Source organism: Carassius carassius, chromosome 6 (genome assembly GCF_963082965.1).
Source record: "Carassius carassius chromosome 6, fCarCar2.1, whole genome shotgun sequence".
Taxonomy (NCBI): Eukaryota; Metazoa; Chordata; class Actinopteri; order Cypriniformes; family Cyprinidae; genus Carassius; species Carassius carassius.
Genome location: NC_081760.1, coordinates 30,850,958 through 30,869,402, shown reverse-complemented (window position 1 = coordinate 30,869,402; position 18,445 = coordinate 30,850,958). Strand labels below are relative to the sequence as shown.

The 18,445-nt window shown below is 38.8% G+C and overlaps 1 long non-coding RNA gene across 1 annotated transcript; it reads right to left on the bottom strand.

The window, feature by feature from the left end:
- Positions 1-6,490: 6,490 nt before the first annotated feature.
- On the bottom strand, positions 6,491-16,037 carry LOC132141982 (uncharacterized). The gene is made up of 3 exons (XR_009433986.1): positions 16,023-16,037; positions 10,505-10,976; positions 6,491-7,329 (listed from the first exon to the last, which is right to left on the bottom strand). It is a non-coding gene; the product is annotated as an uncharacterized LOC132141982 (long non-coding RNA).
- Between the last annotated feature and the right edge of the window lie 2,408 nt (positions 16,038-18,445).

The window sequence follows — 18,445 nt, the reverse complement described above, 5'->3', positions numbered from 1 at the left end:
GTCGCTCCTCCTTCATCACAGAGAGACAGAGAGAGAGAGAGAGAGAAAAAGAGAAAGAGAGGGAGTAGAGACTGCGTGTGGTGAGGGATGCTGATTCTTTCTCAGGGGGGGGGGGACAGATAGGCAGAGACATATAGCTCTTGCTGAATATATATATATATATATATATATATATATATATATATATATATATATATCATATCTAATCTCAGTGTAATGTACATATTTTAGACTGTTTAAAGCAGGACTGGGGAACGTTGATCCTGGAGTGCCTGCAGAGTTTAGCTCTAGCCCTAATCAAACAAACTTGAACAAGCTTATCAAGGTCTTCAGGATACAGGTCATTTTTTTTTTTTTTCAGGGTTGGAGCTAAACTGTGCAGGACAGTGGCCCTCCAGGATAAATGTACTTCACCCTGATTTAAAGCATAGTATAATATAACACCTGAAACCCTACATAGGATAGGTCAAAGTGGTTTGCAGAATAATATATAATATAATATAATATAGTTTTGTGACGATCGGAGACCCAGTGAAACGCAGGAGACGATAGATCTAATTGCAGTATGGGTTTATTAAGGGTAATCCAAATCAGAATCAAACAAGCCGAGGTCAAAACCAGAAATCAATCCAAACAAACAAGAAGGAACAGGAAAGGGAACAGGAACAGGAACTCGGAACATGACGAACTCGGAAGACGAGAAAACTGGGTAATGGAAGGAAACGGAAGGAAACATAAGGAAAGGACTCCATGCAGAAAACAGGAAAAGACTGGTTAATATAGGGAGGCTAATGACTAATAAGTGAAGGCATCTGGTGGAATTAACAGGAGTGCAATTACTGTGATGAAGGGACAAGGCTAGTGGGAATTGTAGTGCCTACTGTGAGGGCCAGGTCCATAGATGGAAACGGACAGGAGAGAAACAAAACCGAAAACAAAACTACAACAAACACAAGTCCGGGAAGGACATAACGTGAAGCCCACCCAGGCGGCGCAGAAGACCACCACATCCGTGCGGTCGAGACAGAAGCCCACCAGGGCGGAGCAGAAGATCACCACATCCGTGTGGTCGAGACAGAAGCCCCCCAGGGCGGCGCAGAAGACCACCACATCCGTGCGGTCGAGACAGAAGCTCACCAGGGCAGCGCAGAAGACCACCACATCCGTGCGGTCGAGACAGAAGCCCACCCGGGGCGGAGCAGAAGATCACCACATCCGTGTGGTCGAGACAGAAGCCCCCCAGGGTGGCGCAGAAGACCACCACATCCGTGCGGTCGAGACAGAAGCTCACCAGGGCGGAGCAGAAGACCACCACATCCGTGCGGTCGAGACAGAAGCCCCCCAGCGCGGAGCAGAAGACCACCACATCCGATGTGGTCGAGACAGAAGCCCCCAGGGCAGCGCAGAAGACCACCACATCCGTGTGGTCGAGACAGAAGCCCCCCAGGGCGGAGCAGAAGACCACCACATCCGTTTGGTCGGGACAGAAGCCCACCAGGGCGGCGCAGAAGACCACCGCATCTGTGCGGTCGGGACAGAAGACCACCACATCCGTGCGGTCGGGAAAGAAGCCCACCCAGGCGGCGCGGAAGACCACCACATCCGTGTGGTCGAGACAGAAGCCCACCAGGGCGGCGCAGAAGACCACCGCATCCGTGCGGTCGGGACAGAAGCCCACCCAGGCAGCGCGGAAGACCACCACATCTGTGCGGTCGAGACAGGACAGCAAGTCTGGTTAGGCAAGTCTGAAACAGAGAACATGAGAAGTGGAGAGACTCTGGTAATGCCATTGTGTTTAGACTGGATTCCAGAAGATCAATGCTGACTTGACTCTGCTCATGAAGATCATTGGTGGCCTGACTCTGCTCATTAAGATCATTGGTGACTTGCACCTGACTCTGGAAGGTCAACGGTGACTAGTCCTGACTCTGGAGGGTCAACGGTGACTAGCCCTGACTCTGGAAGGTCAACGGTGACTAGCCCTGACTCTGGAGGGTCAACGGTGACTAGCCCTGACTCTGGAAGGTCAACGGTGACTAGCCCTGACCCTGGAAGATCAACGGTGACTAGCCCTGACTCTGGAGGGTCAACGGTGACTAGCCCTGACTCTGGAAGGTCAACGGTGACTAGCCCTGACTCTGGAAGGTCAACGGTGACTAGCCCTGACTCTGGAAGGTCAACGGTGACTAGCCCTGACTCGACTTTGGAGGGTCCACGAGCACCTGACTCAACTTTGGAGGGTCCACGAGCACCTGACTCGACTCTGGAGGGTCCACGGGAACCTGACTCGACTCTGGAGGGTCCATGGAAACCTGACTCGACTCAGGAGGGTCAACCGTGGCTGTCATCCTGTGCAGAGGCGCTGGACAAGCAGCCATCTTGGGCCATGGCGCTTGGCCGGCAGCCATTTTGGGTAGTGGCGCTGGGCTGACGGCCATCTTGCATCGTGGCGCTGTGCTAGCAACCACCTTGTGCTGTGGCGCTGGGCTGGCGGCCATCTTGCATCGTGGCACTGGGCTGGCGACCAACTTGTGCTGTGGCGCTGGGCTGGCGGCCATCTTGCATCGTGGCGCTGAGCTGGCGACCACCTTGTGCTGTGGTGCTTGGCTGACGGCCATCTTGTGCAGTGGCGCTGGACTGGCGGTTCTCCTGTTTGTAAACCCCGGTCTAGAATCGGCCATCCCACCGGGAGAGACAGGTGTGGCTGGGGTATTCCACGGAGACCGATGTTGTAAGTATAATACAAACTCCCAGAAACTATAAGCGTCCAACTGCTCCATTTCGATACGAGGAACCGGGTCATCCAGCCCGGTGTTGAAAGTGTCCTTTAGAGCCGCATCATTATATCCCATCCCCTCAGCTAGGGACCAGAACATTTGTGCCATGGCACCCACCTCATTGCCCTCTTGGCGGAGGGTGGTTAATTTCAAATATTACGCCCTTCATTCCACCATACTGGCTGGGGAACGGGTATGAAGTCCCACCCCGCTGGATCTCAACATGATGGAGTCCTTCTGTGACGATCGGAGACCCAGTGAAATGCAGGAGACGATAGATCCAATTGCAGTATGGGTTTATTAAGGGTAATCTAAATCAGAATCAAACAAGCCGAGGTCAAAACCAGAAATCAATCCAAACAAACAAACAAAGAAGGAACAGGAAAGGGAACAGGAAAGGGAACAGGAACTCGGAACACGAGAAAACTGGGTAACGGAAGGAAACGGAAGGAAACATAAGGAAAGGACTCCATGCAGAAAACAGGAAAAGACTGGTTAATATAGGGAGGCTAATGACTAATAAGTGAAGGCACCTGGTGGAATTAACAGGAGTGCAATTACTGTGATGAAGGGACAAGGCTAGTGGGAATTGTAGTGCCTACTGTGAGGTGCCTAAGGGGAAGTGAGCCCACTAGTGGAACAGAGACCAGACAGCATGACAAGTTTTCCCCCATTTCTTTTATCTATATATACATAACATTAAAATGTTTTGCATTTATACATTTGATGAATCTAGGGTCTTAAAAAGTGTGATTAAGTGCAAACCGTTTTGGATTCAGCTGTCTCTGGAAAGCACATTGTAAGGGCACACTCGGTTGAGACATAGCCTGTGCGCATGTGCCAGTGCATGCCAATGAGGTGCCCCTGACAGACACATATTGTACCAGAGCCAACTGGGAGGAATCATGGGAACCCATGAATAGCTGCCTGGGGGGTGGGTGGGTCGGAAGATCTGGATGGCAGCGCTTTCAAAGCCCTATTGAAGCCGGCACACCGGGCGCTAGACTGGCACTGAATCAAGTGACATGTGGGGTACAAAGAGTGCAAGGAGGCAGGAAGCATTATCCTTCACACAAACCGAGCAAGCAGAAGAGAGTATTACTCTTAACATTGTATATGGACCTGTAGAATGACAATTAAAGCAATCTCAGCATTTGTCAGCCACCACAAACGTCTTTTTGCCCCCATATTCAATTCTTAAGTCAAAATAGCTCATGCCATTAGAGTACACATTATGTAATGTTATGGAAGTCAGTAGGACCAGAAACTGTTATCCACATTGTTCAAAATATCTTCGTTTACGTTTAACAGAAAAAAAAAAACTTGCCCTAAAGTACTGGTGCAGTATGCTGTATTTCCTTAACATGCAGTTCTCAGAATCACATGATATGCTTTTACTTTAATAATAGATTTTGAGGTGTATTATTTGGTGAGTATTAAGTGAGTTCTCATGATTGTTTGGTTATCTTTCCATAGAGGTTATTAAAATCTTTTGAATTAGCCTACAAAAAAATCAAAGCATAAACTAATTTCCATATTCTTTTATCTGTTAATTAACTTCTCCATTCAATGTCCAGAGATTCAATTAATAAAGCCACAATGTCTTGTCCTCTTATGGACACATAAGTGCAGATTTCACAATGTGATTCAAACTACAAAGTGCTAAACACTTAGAAATTAAGTGTATTTATTTCACCAATTCCATTCAAAAAGTGAAACTTGTATATATTATATGCATTCATCACACACAGACTGATATATTTCAAATGTTTATTTTTTATTTTATTTTGATGATTATAACTGACAACTAAGGAAAATCCCAAATTCAGTATCTTAGACAATTAGAATATTGTGAAAAGGTTCAATATTGAAGACACCTGGTGCCACACTCTAGTCAGCTAATTAACTCAAAACACCTGCAAAGGCCTTTAAATGGTCTCTCAGTCTAATTCTGTAGACTACACAATCATGGGGAAGACTGCTGAATTGACAGTTGTCCAATAGACGACCACTGACACCTTGCATAAGGAGGGTGAGACAAAAGGTCATTGCAAAATAGGCTGGCTGTTCACAGAGCTCTATGTACAAGCACATTAATAGAGAGGTGAAGGGAAGGAAAAGATGTGGCAGAAAAAAGTGTACAAGCAATAGGGATGACCGGACCCTGGAGAGGATTGTGAAACAAAACCCATTCAAAAATGTGCAGGAGATTCACAAAGAGTGGACTGCAGCTGGAGTCAGTGCTTCAAGAACCACTACGCACAGACATATGCAAGACATGGGTTTCAGCATTCCTTGTGTCAAGCCACTCTTGAACAACAGACAGCGTCAGAAGTGTCTAAAGACAAAAAGGACTGGACTGCTGCTGAATGGTCCAAAGTTATGCTCTCTGATGAAAGTACATTTTGCATTTCCTTTGGAAATCAGGGTCCCAGAGTCTGGAGGAAGAGAGGAGGCACACAATCCACGTTGCTTGAGGTCCAGTGTAAAGTTTCCACAGTCAGTGATGGTTTGTGGTGCCATGTCATCTGCTGGTGTTGGTCCACTGTGTTTTCTGAGGTCCAAGGTCAACGCAGCTGTATACCAGGAAGTTTTAGAGCACTTCATTCTTCCTGCTGCTGACTAACTTTATGGAGATGCACATTTCATTTTCCAACAGGACTTGGCACCTGCACACATTGCCGAAGCTACCAGTACCTGGTTTAAGGACCATGGTATCCCTGTTCTTAATTGGCCAGCAAACTCGCCTGACCTTAACCCCATAGAAAACATTTGAAATATATCAGTCTGTGTGTAATGAATGAATATGATATTGAAGTTTCACTTTTTGAATGGAATTAGTGAAATAAACTTTTTGATGATATTCTAATTATATGACCAGCACCTATATGTGTGTGTGTGTGTGTAATGTAAATAGTTATATGAATCATTTTTGAGCAAATGCACAGAGAACAGGAAATTGTCAGACAACAGGGGAACTCAATCCATAGGCTATCTCCAGGGTTACCACAGAAGTTGAAATCAGATGTTCAGATCTCAATGCAGCCTACTTCTGATTTGTATATGAGGGCTTCTCTCGCCCTCTAGTGCTTAAAGATTGCTATTACAGTTCAAATAAAAATGAACATACCATGTTGATTTTACTTCTTAAAGGATTGGATGTATATGAAACATTTTGTGTTGCATAACAGAATATCTGCCACAACTATTAGTACACACTTCAGATGCAGAGCTAAATGTTCTTTGCTATTTTACACATTGCACAAACTTCAGATACAAAATAGGTTTACAGGTTTTAAATTTTTAAATTTCTATTTTTTTTATTTTTATTTTTTAGATATTGTTCAAAAGTATATAATGGGTCAGTAAAAATGTTTTTAGAAGAAAATTCTAATGGTGACAAAGATCCATTTTATTAAATGAATATTACAGAAAAAACTGTAATCTTTTGAAATATTATTGCAATTTAAATTCTAATAATTAAAATTGTGCACCAGTCTGCAGTGACACACAATTCTTCAGAAATCATTCTAATATGCTAAATTGTTGCTTATGAAATTATTGTTAAAGTTAAAAACAGTTTGGCTACTTAATATTTTTGTGGAAACTGTGATTCCTTTTTTTTAGGTCTCTTTTGCGAAATGAAATGCACAAATTGCAAATAAATACAAATTTAGTTTGCTATAGTATAGATGCACACTTTCTTTATTTACTACATACAATTCTCTAAAGATAAGTTGACATAACAAACACCCTACAGGGCAGTGTAGAGCTTTTTGTTGTTGTTTTGTAATGTGGTTAGAGCATCAGCTGTTCTAACAGCTAGTGGGAATGTTATTTACTAAACACCTGAAGGCAACAGCTGACCTTTAACCAAAATAGAGAGAGACTTGACAGAGGTCATAGCTGGGAGGAAGTGGAGCTCTTTCATGTCAAGATGAAGCTTGAGAGTGAACTTTCAGAAGTCAGAAGAAAGAAAGAGCTTTATTGCGAAATATATTTACACACACAAGGAATCTGTCTTGGCAGCAGGAGCTTCAAGTGAAAAAGAAAGTACAAACATAGTACAAACATACATGGTATTCCTGACATAATTACCCAGTAGAAATGAAATATAACACTTATATATGAAAAACAGAAAATTAACAATAATAGACTTAAAACAATACACATAAAACAATAAAACTCCATCATTGTGATAAAATGCCTGTATCCTGCATGAAATCATCCCTTAATTAAATAATTATATAAGTCATCTGTTTCATAACAATCAGAATATGTATCAATAATAAAGTGTTTCCATAACAGATTTTTCACTTTTCTGTTCTACATCTATGTATCCTCCATGTGGCAGCACCGATCTAGGTGCCTTCGAAACGAAATTTCTCTCCTGGAGGTCAAGCCTTACTTGATATACACGAGTAGTGTTTTCCTGGGCCTCTTTTAATGTCTCCACAGTGCTAGAAATTACACACTCTGCTTGCGCTTTCACAGTGAATCACTGATTCCCTCTTTCAGTCTCTAGAGATGATGAATGAAGTTTCCATGGTTTCTGTAGAACATAAAACACAGAGATTCATGCTCCTGCGCAAGCAGTCACAGACAGCAGATGTCTCCATATCTGAACTGAATCTGATTAAATATAATGTTCTGAAGAACAGATTTGAATGAGAAACTAGTCATTGTGACTAAACAGGTGCAAAGACAACTGTCATTTTCACTTCACTAAAATGTATATATATATATCATTCAAGTGCAAGGCAGCAGTCTGTGCAATGCATGCGAAGGTGGTGTCCTTTTGAATGCACTGTTAACAGACGATATCATTTTAATCTAATTCTAGCTGATAGAGGACACTTTACTCCAGACATTTCACAGTTGAGCCTGTGGCATTACTTACAGCTACAGAACAGTTGTATAACACATCTTCATGGCCTCTTTTACTAATGAAGAGAATGAAGAGGTGAACAGTGAACCCTTTGGCAGTCTTTCAGCAGTGTTATCTGTTATCAGTCTCTCTTTAGTTTTCTATTCATATGCACTTACATTGCATTACAGCTCTGGCTGTTCAAGGTTTAACAATTTAAGGGTGACTTCAAATTTCAGCTTTCCTATGAGTCACATTGTTGACATATAAACAATACAGTACATGTCAAAAGTTTGCAATAATTAAGATTTGTTAATGTTTTTGAAAGAATTCTCTTAAGCTCTCCAATACTGCATTTATTAACTATTCAATGATACAGTAAAAACAGTTTTATTAAAGAACTCTTTTCTTTTTGATTATGTTTTAAAATTCAGTTTATTCCTGTGATGACAGAGCTGAATTTTCAGCAGCCATTACTTCCGTCTTCTGTGTCACATGATTCTTCAGAAATCATTATAATATGCTGATTTGATGCTCAGTTATCAATTATTATTTATTAATAACTGTACCAAAGACTGGAGAAATGGCTGCTTATTCATTTATTATATTATATTATATTATATTATATTATATTATATTATATTATATTATATTATATTATATATTATTTGACTTTGCTACCACAGTAATAAATTATATTTTAAAATGTATTCAAATAGAAAAACATATTCGCAATTGCAATATTATATCAAAATATTTCTGTATTTATTATATATATAAAAAAAAATTATAAAAAAAATGCAGTCTTGGTGCAGCATAAGAGACTTGAAAAATCTGATTTATGCCAAATTTGTACTTTAAACCCTGAAAGATCTAGCTGTGAGATAGGACTGAAGCCACCATAGTACTGTACCTGTGATGCCCAAGTCAGAACGGGTGGACAGGAGGATCTGGTGCTCCTCCTGTAAACAGTGCCCAAGCCCGCAGACAGGTCCAGCAAAAGATGAACAGATGATTTGAAATTCGCTCTTGCCAGTCGTAGAGTTTCAGCAATGGTTAGTTCGGGGTTTCCATGGGTCCATACAAAGAATTAAATCTTGCATTTAGTTGTATCAAATTTATAAAAAAAAAATATATAAAAAGATGATCTTATGATTTCAAGAGGTGTATGATTTCATTGAATATACTGTATTTGAGCACTGCATGTTTCAAAGTAAGGTGCTGGGCTGCTTGTGTACTGCAGTTACCAGGGACCCGCTATATTTCTGACATTCCGAAAGCGCCACCTGCTGACAGAGAGTGAATTTGCATTTTCAGTAAGCCAGCCTGCCTTTTTTGTTCAGACCAATGGGAAAATTGACTAGTGGTCGACCGATATTGTTTTTTTTTTTTGACGGCCGATGTGGCCGGGGATGACGGGGATGTTAGCCGATATAAGGCTGATATATATATATATATATATATATATATATATATATATATATATATATATTTTTAAGAAATTAGAAATAATTTGACAATGGATTAAAAAATAAAAGTGTAAAATAAACATACTTTAGATAACAAAGTATTTTTCACAAATAAGTAAATATTTAATAAAAATATTTAAAAGGAAGTAAACACTGTAATCAACAGGGCACTAAGTATTCTGGGAAGTTTGTGTGCAGTGGGAATCATATTTTTCAAATAAAGCCAGAGAAACACTAATTTTACATACGGTACACAGAGAAAATGACATGAATATGGCAGTGGGCAAATGCATAAACCACAGCATAATTTAAAATCATGACTTTAAAGTTTAAAGCATTCATTTAACACGGACTGACCGTCACACAGAGAGCACACAATCATGCAGGACACATGCACACTTCACAAGTTCTCACAGCTGGATTTGACTAAGTTTGCAAGGTTAGTGAAATTTAATTTTTATTGGCCATACAATGATTTGTTTAAATGAAATGCATATTTGCTTAATGCTAACGGCATTTTTTTTTACTAGCAATATAAAAGCAATCGTTATAATAATTTTAGATTTTTAGACAGACTTCTATCCATATTAGACAGAACTGTTCACAACGACGGTAAACAAGAAAGAGACTGCGGGCTGTGGGCGCTCAAGAGGCTACCGCTCTCAGCGCCGTCAAAATAAAAGTCCTGCCTCGAAAACATCGGCCAAGCAGGAAAACATATCGGCTAAAATCGACCTATATTTTTATGCAGCAAACACGCAGTTGTAAATGTGAACTAGTGGATTGACAAGAAGCTAATGCTAAGCATTATAAAAGACACCAAGATATATATATATATATATATATATATATATATATATATATATATATATATATATACATATACATATACATATACATATATACATATATACATGTGTGTGTTATTAAATTCATATAATAATTTATTGATAATAATTATTTAAATTAAGGATATATATACTGTTGACTCCCTTTTCTTTAAAATGGTTTAAATGCTGAAATGTAAGGTTATGATTTTATAAAACTTTTCATTTTTGTGAAAACCTATCTGAATTGTAAATCATGCTTTTTAAAGTAATTTTCTGGTTTAATATGTTACCATAGACATTGCCGTACCCCACCTATATGATATACATTTTATTTGTGCAGGTCTTAAAACGTTTTAAATTTGATTTTAAAAATTTTGCAGATTACCCTTTAGTGTGGCCTCCGTGGTGTGTCCACTTTTGAAGCCAGACTGACTTAGGCTGTTCTTTGATAGAAAAGCAGAGAGCTGATTGAACACAACTCTTTTGGACAGAAATGAGACTGGTTTGTAGTTTTCAGCAGCTGTGGGATTGAGTGTTGGCTTTTTTTGAGCATAGGGTTACCTGGGCCTTTTTAAACATGGTGGGAAATGTTGATGAGATCACCTGGAGCACCTACAGATTGGACAGGTTGTAGGACAGTTGCACAGAGAACTTTGGAGACCTCATTCTCTGTAAGAGGAGATAAGGTAGAGAAGAGTGGAATGTGTCTGGGTGGGTGGAAGCTGGCTGTGGGTAAGTGGTATAGAGAACTGGTTGCTACCTTATCAGCAATCAGAGAAGAGGGAGACAGTGAAGAGAAGATAATGTTGTGAATAGTTTCCAAGTGTCTGTAGTGTTGTTGATTTTGTTTTGGTAGTGAGATATCTTGGCAACGGAAACACTAGAGGAGAAGGAGGACATGAAGGAACAGTACTTGCTCTTGTCAGCAGGGTTTCTAACCTCGTTTTATTTCCTATTAACATCTCTGAGCTTGGTTCAATGGTCATGGAGAGAAACTGTGAGCAAGGGGCTGGGAGGTATCACATGTACTGGCCTGGAGGTGAGAGGACACATATTATCAATGCAGGTTATTATAATTTACTGTAACTATTTGTTGGAAAATACGTTAGTTTGAGATGAGCACGAATCTGTGCAGCACTGAGAAGCATCTCAATGTATTTAATCTTTACTTGCACTACAGTTGTTTACAAGTAGCATGCGCAGTTAATAAATAACTTCTTCAATGCTGCAAAAAGACAGGATCCATCAGGAGGTTTCAACTAGAATTCGTCCGCTCTTTTTGTGGGTTCTAAAACTGTGTTTCACTAATATTTGTTTACTGTGAGAGATACCACTCCAAATTATTCAGTGGGTGAAAAATTTAAATGATTCAGAGAGTTTCGCTAACCCTTTGACCGATTCATTGAAAAGAACCTGCTCAAGTATTGATTCATTCACAAACCGGGCACATCCATTTTTGAAGACTGAAAATACAGACACAAAACTTTATGTTCCTTAGATTTGTATACATTAAGCTCCCTATAGGCAGACGACATTTTACAGGGATTTTGTTCACTACATATAGTGAAATTTGCTTGGTAAATTAGTGCCCACAAGAGATGGCCCTAATGCGCTTTTTTTGGCTTGTTTACATAACTAAAGGCATTGTTTTTTAATATAATGTGGTTACTTAATATTTCTCAAAGCAATAAGTACCTATAAGGACTGTTATTAGGTATGACATGGAGTGGAGATATCTAGAGTTCTAAATTCACTGTAAACCATGGCTTCATGGGACTTATTGCTTTTGTAAAATGCTTATTGCATAAAAATATCTTTAGTTCACCCATTAAGTCAAAATACACAACAAAATCTGATGTTTGTTTTAGAGTCCTTTGCAATGAGGATTTGTCTACCTGTCACATGAATACATTATAAAAATGTACAGTTAAGTAAGTGGAATTTTTACATACTGTAGTTGCAAAATAATACAATAAAGTTACTTTAACCTACAAGCCAAAAATGTTTACCATAAATCTTATATTACTGTAACACTTCAACTCTTTTTTTTTTTTTTTACTTCTTCAAAATTCACTTGAACTTTGTGACTGAAAATAAGTTCTAGTGAATCATATCCTGTACATCTGCAGTGCACTTTCTTTTGTCATTTGAGACTGTTTGGAAATCTTGGTGGGCTGGAGAACAACAGCACGCTATCTCCGAGATGCACAGCTGTTGGCCCATCTGCTGTGTGACAGACAGGTTTGTTAGGAAAATATGAATGGCAATGTGAAGTCATTAGTTCTAGTGGATCCTAAGTCATTAGGATCCACTAAATCCTGTCTGTTGTCCAGGGTGTCTGTGTGTGTTCTTTACGGCTTAAAGGGATAGTTCACAAATTCTGTCATCATTTACTCACCCTCATGTCTTTCCAAACCTGAATGACATAAATATTTATTTGCCCACACTATGGAGATTATTACAAATTGCACAAATGATCACTAGCTTTAGCCTTGTTACTGTGAGTATATTTGCGAATAACTTGATCCTCGTCTCTCAGTCAGGTTCTGACTGTCTTGCTGTGAAGGTATGCTGACTAACCCAGCTGATAGACTGTTTACAGTATCATTTTACAGCATGCGATAGAGGCATGGGCTAAGAACAGTTTGGACCTGTAGCCTATGACACTAATAACCAGCTATCATGCCTGCTTTACCCTTTCCCTGGTTCTTGTTGTTTTTTTTTTTTGAAGATTTTGTATCAATGGCTTATACAGCTGTATTTGAGCTAAGTTGTGGGAGAGGGATCATCGGTTTGTCCGTTTGAAGGTAATTTAACAAACTGTGGCTGTAGGGAACCTGGAATCTCTGCTTGTATTACAACACTGCTGATTTGTGGTGTCAACTACCATGTTTCCATATTGGCGAACAAACTGCTAAAAGATATCCTAAAAACACACACTGCACTGTACTGTACAGACTTGTACTTTGATTTTTGCCAGCCATTGATCCTAAATTGAGCTAGCTGTCAAAGAACCATTTGATATTCAGATATAGTCTGCCATCAACTTGATCCACATGACAAGTCTAATTTAGACCTTCAATTTTGAATACTGCAAAATAACTTTGGGCTGTATTCTCTCCACATTTAAATTAATGTTGTGTTTAGCAACATTCTATGATGGAAATGACCATTGAAACATGGAGATACTTTAATTGCTAGCATTTTTACACACATTTTTAACAACTTTTGAACGTTTTAGAGACAAAGTATGTTTGTTGGGTTTACCAAGACATAAAAACAATTTCAACCGTTTTATTTTAGCCTTATAAACCTCTAAACGTGCACACTAGATGATTCGATCAGACCGCGAGACCGCACACTTGTTGACTGTAGGAACTATTTGAGATCTAATGGAGACTTGAGATCAAGCGTGACTAAAGAAGAAAATCTCATGAAGGAAATTCAACATTGTCATTCTGCTGTACAGTGAAAAAAACAAATATACAGGTGCTGGCCATATAATTAGAATATCATCAAAAAGTTGATTTATTTCATTAATTCCATTCAAAAAGTGAAACTTGTATATTATATTCATTCATTACACACATACTGATATATTTCAAATGTTTATTTATTTTAATTTTGATGATTATAACTGACAACTAAGGAAAATCCCAAATTCAGTATCTCAGAAAATTTGAATATAACTTAAGACCAATATAAAGAAAGGATTTTAAAGCCAACTAAAAAGTATAAAAATGAAAAGTATGAGCATGTACAGCATTTAATACTTAGTTGGGGCTCCTTTTGTCTGAATTACTGCAGCAATGCGGCGTGACATGGAGTCGATCAGTCTGTGGCACTGCTCAGGTGTTATGAGAGCCCAGGTTGCTCTTAAAATGGCCATCAGCTCTTCTGCATTCTTGGGTCTGGCATATCACATCTTCCTCTTCACAATACCCCATAGATTTTCTATGGGGTTAAGGTCAGGCGAGTTTGCTGGCCAATTAAGAACAGGGATACCATGGTCCTTAAACCAGGAACTGGAAGCTTTGGCACTTTGTGCTGGGGCCAAGTCCTGTTGGAAAATGAAATGTGCATCCCCATAAAGTTGGTCAGCAGCAGGAAGAATGAAGTGCTCTAAAACTTCCTGGTATACAGCTGTGTTGACCTTGGACCTCAGAAAACACAGTGGACCAACACCAACAGATGACATGGTGCCGCAAACCATCACTGACTGTGGAAACTTTACACTGGACCTCAAGCAACGTGTATTCTGTGCCTCTCCTCTCTTCCTCCAGACTCTGGGACCCTGACGCACGCCCTGATTTTGCTGAGTTAGATGTGTTCCTAGGTCAACATATTTTGTTGACCCTGGAACAACATTTTACTCCAAGAATGTGTTCTTGTCCATATCCCTACACCTAAACCTAACCTTAACCATGAGTAATCCCTAAAATCAGAGGAAATGATAGATGAATGTCACTGATGTACAAGCACCAAACAGTGATTTTAAGCATAAACTTCACAAAATCTATAAACTGGTTCTTCAAATTTGATTGGTTAATCACAATGTTGTTCCAGGGACAACAAAGATGTTGTCCCAGGAACATGTCTCACTTGGTAAAATCAGGTTCTGCGACCCTGACATCCAAAGGAAATGAAAAATGTACTTAGAGAACATAACTTTGGACCGCTGAAACCCATGTCTTGCATACGTCTGTGTGTAGTGGTTCTTGAAGCATTGACTCCTACTGCAGTCCATTCTTTGTGAATCTCCCCCACATTTTTGAATGGGTTTTGTTTCACAATCCTCTCCAGGGTGCGGTTATCCCTATTGCTTGTACACTTTTTTCTACCACATTTTTTCCCTTCGCCTCTCTATTAATGTGCTTGGACACAGAGCTCTGTGAACAGCCAGCCTCTTTTGCAATGACCTTTTGTGTCTTGCCCTCCTTGTGCAAGGTGTCAATTGTCGTCTTTTGGACAACTGTCAATTCAGCAGTCTTCCCCATGATTGTGTAGTCTACAGAATTAGACTGAGAGACCATTTAAAGGCCTTTGCAGGTGTTTTGAGTTAATTAGCTGACTAGAGTGTGGCACCAGGTGTCTTCAAAATTGAACCTTTCACAATATTCTAATTTTCTGAGATACTGAATTTGGGATTTTCCTTAAATGTCAGTTATAAACATCAAAATTAATAGAAATAAACATTTGAAATATATCAGTCTGTGTATAATGAATGCATATAATATACAAGTTTAACTTTTTGAATGGAATTAGTGAAATAAATAAACTTTTTGGTGATATTCTATTTATATGACCAGCACCTGTATATAAAAAAGAATATGGGTGAGGTTCCATCTTAGTGCTTTCGTGGCATGTTTGTGGCTGCCAAGTTTGTTCACTCTCATTGGCTATTGTGGATATCACGACAGAGGCAGCCCGATCAAGAGTCGGAAATATTAAACATGTTTTATATTTACGATTTGAGTTCGGAGACCCTCGGTCTCGATCAGGAGCAATTAAATAATCATTATCAAATCATCACAATAGAAGATTTTTTGGACACGTCAAGCCTTGAATTGGGCCATGCCATGCCACCCCCAGGAGACGAATCATTTGTAGCCTTGTCATTTACCTTATTACCAAAGGTTGACGGTAGTGTTTATGTAAATTGCTGATTTTTATCTAAAAATATATGAATTTAATTATGTCATAGTTTAAGATTTAAATGAAGCCATTATAGGTCTGGGACAAAGATAAAATAATAAAATCTATACATAAAGTGTATTTGAAAATTCTCAAAAATAAATAAATGCTGTAAAATGTAATATGTATAAAACAACAAACTAACGTAAATTGTACAGTCAGTTTTACAAAAATAAGTTAAAATCCCCTGGGACATAAAACTGTCCATTAAGATAAAGAAACATCCATATCCATATGATCCATTTGAAAAGACAAATTTGGGGGAACCTTAAACTTCCCTGACGCAATCCAGGCATGATCCCTGTTATGACAACACCACAAAAAAAAAGAGGTTTATGAAAAGCCCAAACCAGATTCCTTATGTGCAGAGGGTCTTTAAACTCACCCCAGGACACACTTGCAAAGGACCTGTGTCCTGTCCCCCACAGAGATCTAAAACTCTTGAAGGCAAATCTAGTCCATCCTGCTCACTCCAGTGGTGCCTTTTCCATTTTGAGTTAATACCTTAGAGGAGGATGGAGATAAATTGTTTGAGTCCATCACAGTCACAGGCATATTTCCTATGATTCAGAGAGGAGGATATAGCCATTACACACCCAAAGTGAGACCTCACCCATAATACCAGTGTCACCCCATCCATAATATCACTGTCACCTCACCCAGAATTATATAGAGTTATATATATTTTTTTTATTCAATACATTTCAGTTTGGATGTATATGTATTATAGTTGGGTAGATTAGATAGCAAAATTTGGTGTAGAAACTATTTTCGCTCAGAAATTGTTAGTATATCTAATAGAAACAGAAAACCGAGGAGCACAGAATTAAACATGGTTTTATTTATTTTATTTTTTTCAGTTTAGTGGCCAAAGAAACAAATGTATTGTTTAAATCCAGCTTTGAATTAAATCACCAAATAAACATTTTTCCACTCCTGTTTCTATTTAAATAGGATAACAGGTATTTCAGCATAGTTTACAAAACACAAAGGCCATTTAGGTGTGCACTGATGACAGAAGCACAGGTGCAGCATGAATTAATAAATAAATATAACCTTGTCCTGAGCACAAATTGTGGTTTCATGTTCCTAAGTAACATATTTGTTCTTTAACTGTTAAGTCTTTATATAAGCAGCTTAAAGTGGAAGGGTGTGTGCAGGCCTGATGAACTGTGGCACACTGGAAAACAAAATTATTGATAATGCATGGTAACACAGCGCTGTGCCACATAGCCTCAATGAAAAGAAAGCCAGCTCCCTAGCCAAGAGTGTTGCGCAACCAGAGCTGTGAGGAAGCAAGAGTGAGATAGTGAATGAGAATGGGCAGTGATGTGACTGTCTTGGTTTGCCTTTTCTGACTGGGACTCATTCATTTTGGTTGCAAAGAACCAAGTCTTTATGTGTAGTCAATTAAGATTCCTCTCACATTAGGTACAGCATGTTACAGCTGACTGTGTTTGCAATAAAATATTTTGCATGTTAATGTGGAATATTTATTGCCTTTATTAGGCTTTTATTAGTAGGGAGTTTGTTACACACACATTAAGGTCATATACCTGTAGTGCTTAACAAATTTTTGGTGGACACATGATGGTGTCTTCAGAACTGCTGGAATTAAAAATGTTCTGAACTTGTTACATGGAGGAACTACACACGTGGTCAGGATTGCTGGTACCCTTGGTAAATATGATCAAAGAAGGCTATGAAAGTAAATCTGTATTGCTAATCCTTTTGATCTTAAAATCTAACTTTTCATTGGAGAATAAAAATTTTAAATGGGGGCAAATGTCATTATGAAATAAACCTTTTTCTCTAATACATATTGGAAACAATTAACGGTACCCTTTTATTATATAATATTTGGAACTGAAAAAAAAATTACATTGAAATACTTGGCAAAATAGTATAGGAGTTTACGTCTATAATGCCTGATGAGCTTAGAGAACACCTGACAAGAGTTCAAAGACCATTCCTTCATCAAGAATCACTCCAGATCCTTCAGATTCCCAGCTCTATGACAGTGCTTCTCCTCTTCAGTTCACCCCACTCTTTTTCCATAAGGTGCAGGTCAGGGAACTGGAAAGGCCATAGCAGAAGCTTGGTTTTGTGGGCAGTGACCCTTTGTTGTAGTTGTATTTAAGTTTTTTTTTAATATATATATATATATATATATATATATATATATATATATATATATATATATATATATATATATATATATATATATATATATATATAATTGTCCGGTTGGAAGATCCAAACATGGCCCATCATAAGATTTCAGTCACTTTTAAGTTTTTTTATCTGTTGGTATTTGATAGAATCAGTGATGCCATGTGTCTAAACAAGATGTCCAGGACCTCCAGCAGAAATATAAACCCACGATATTAAAAATACAGCGATGTATTTCACATTTTCATATTTGTGCACACTTTTTATTCCTTTGTTCACCAAACCTATCCTGAGTGTTTGCTGCTAAAAAAGCTAAAGCTAAAAGCTAATTCATTAGTTACATTTGACCATATTAGTCCAAATTCCAGTTGTGTCTGAAAACTGAGTATGCTGGAAATTGTTTTCTTTGGTGAAAGCATTTTTTCTTTTCTTGATTTTTTTTCTTGAAGCCCTCTCAAACAATGTGATGTAGGTGCTGTTTGATCTTTTTTTATTTTTATTTTTAAGTTTTCTGACCCTGAAATTAAACCTTTTTCTGTATTTATCCAGCTGTGATCCTTGAAGAGTCTTTGGCCACTCAAATTCTCTTTCACACCATGCATTAGGACGATACAGACACATGTCCTCTTCCAGACA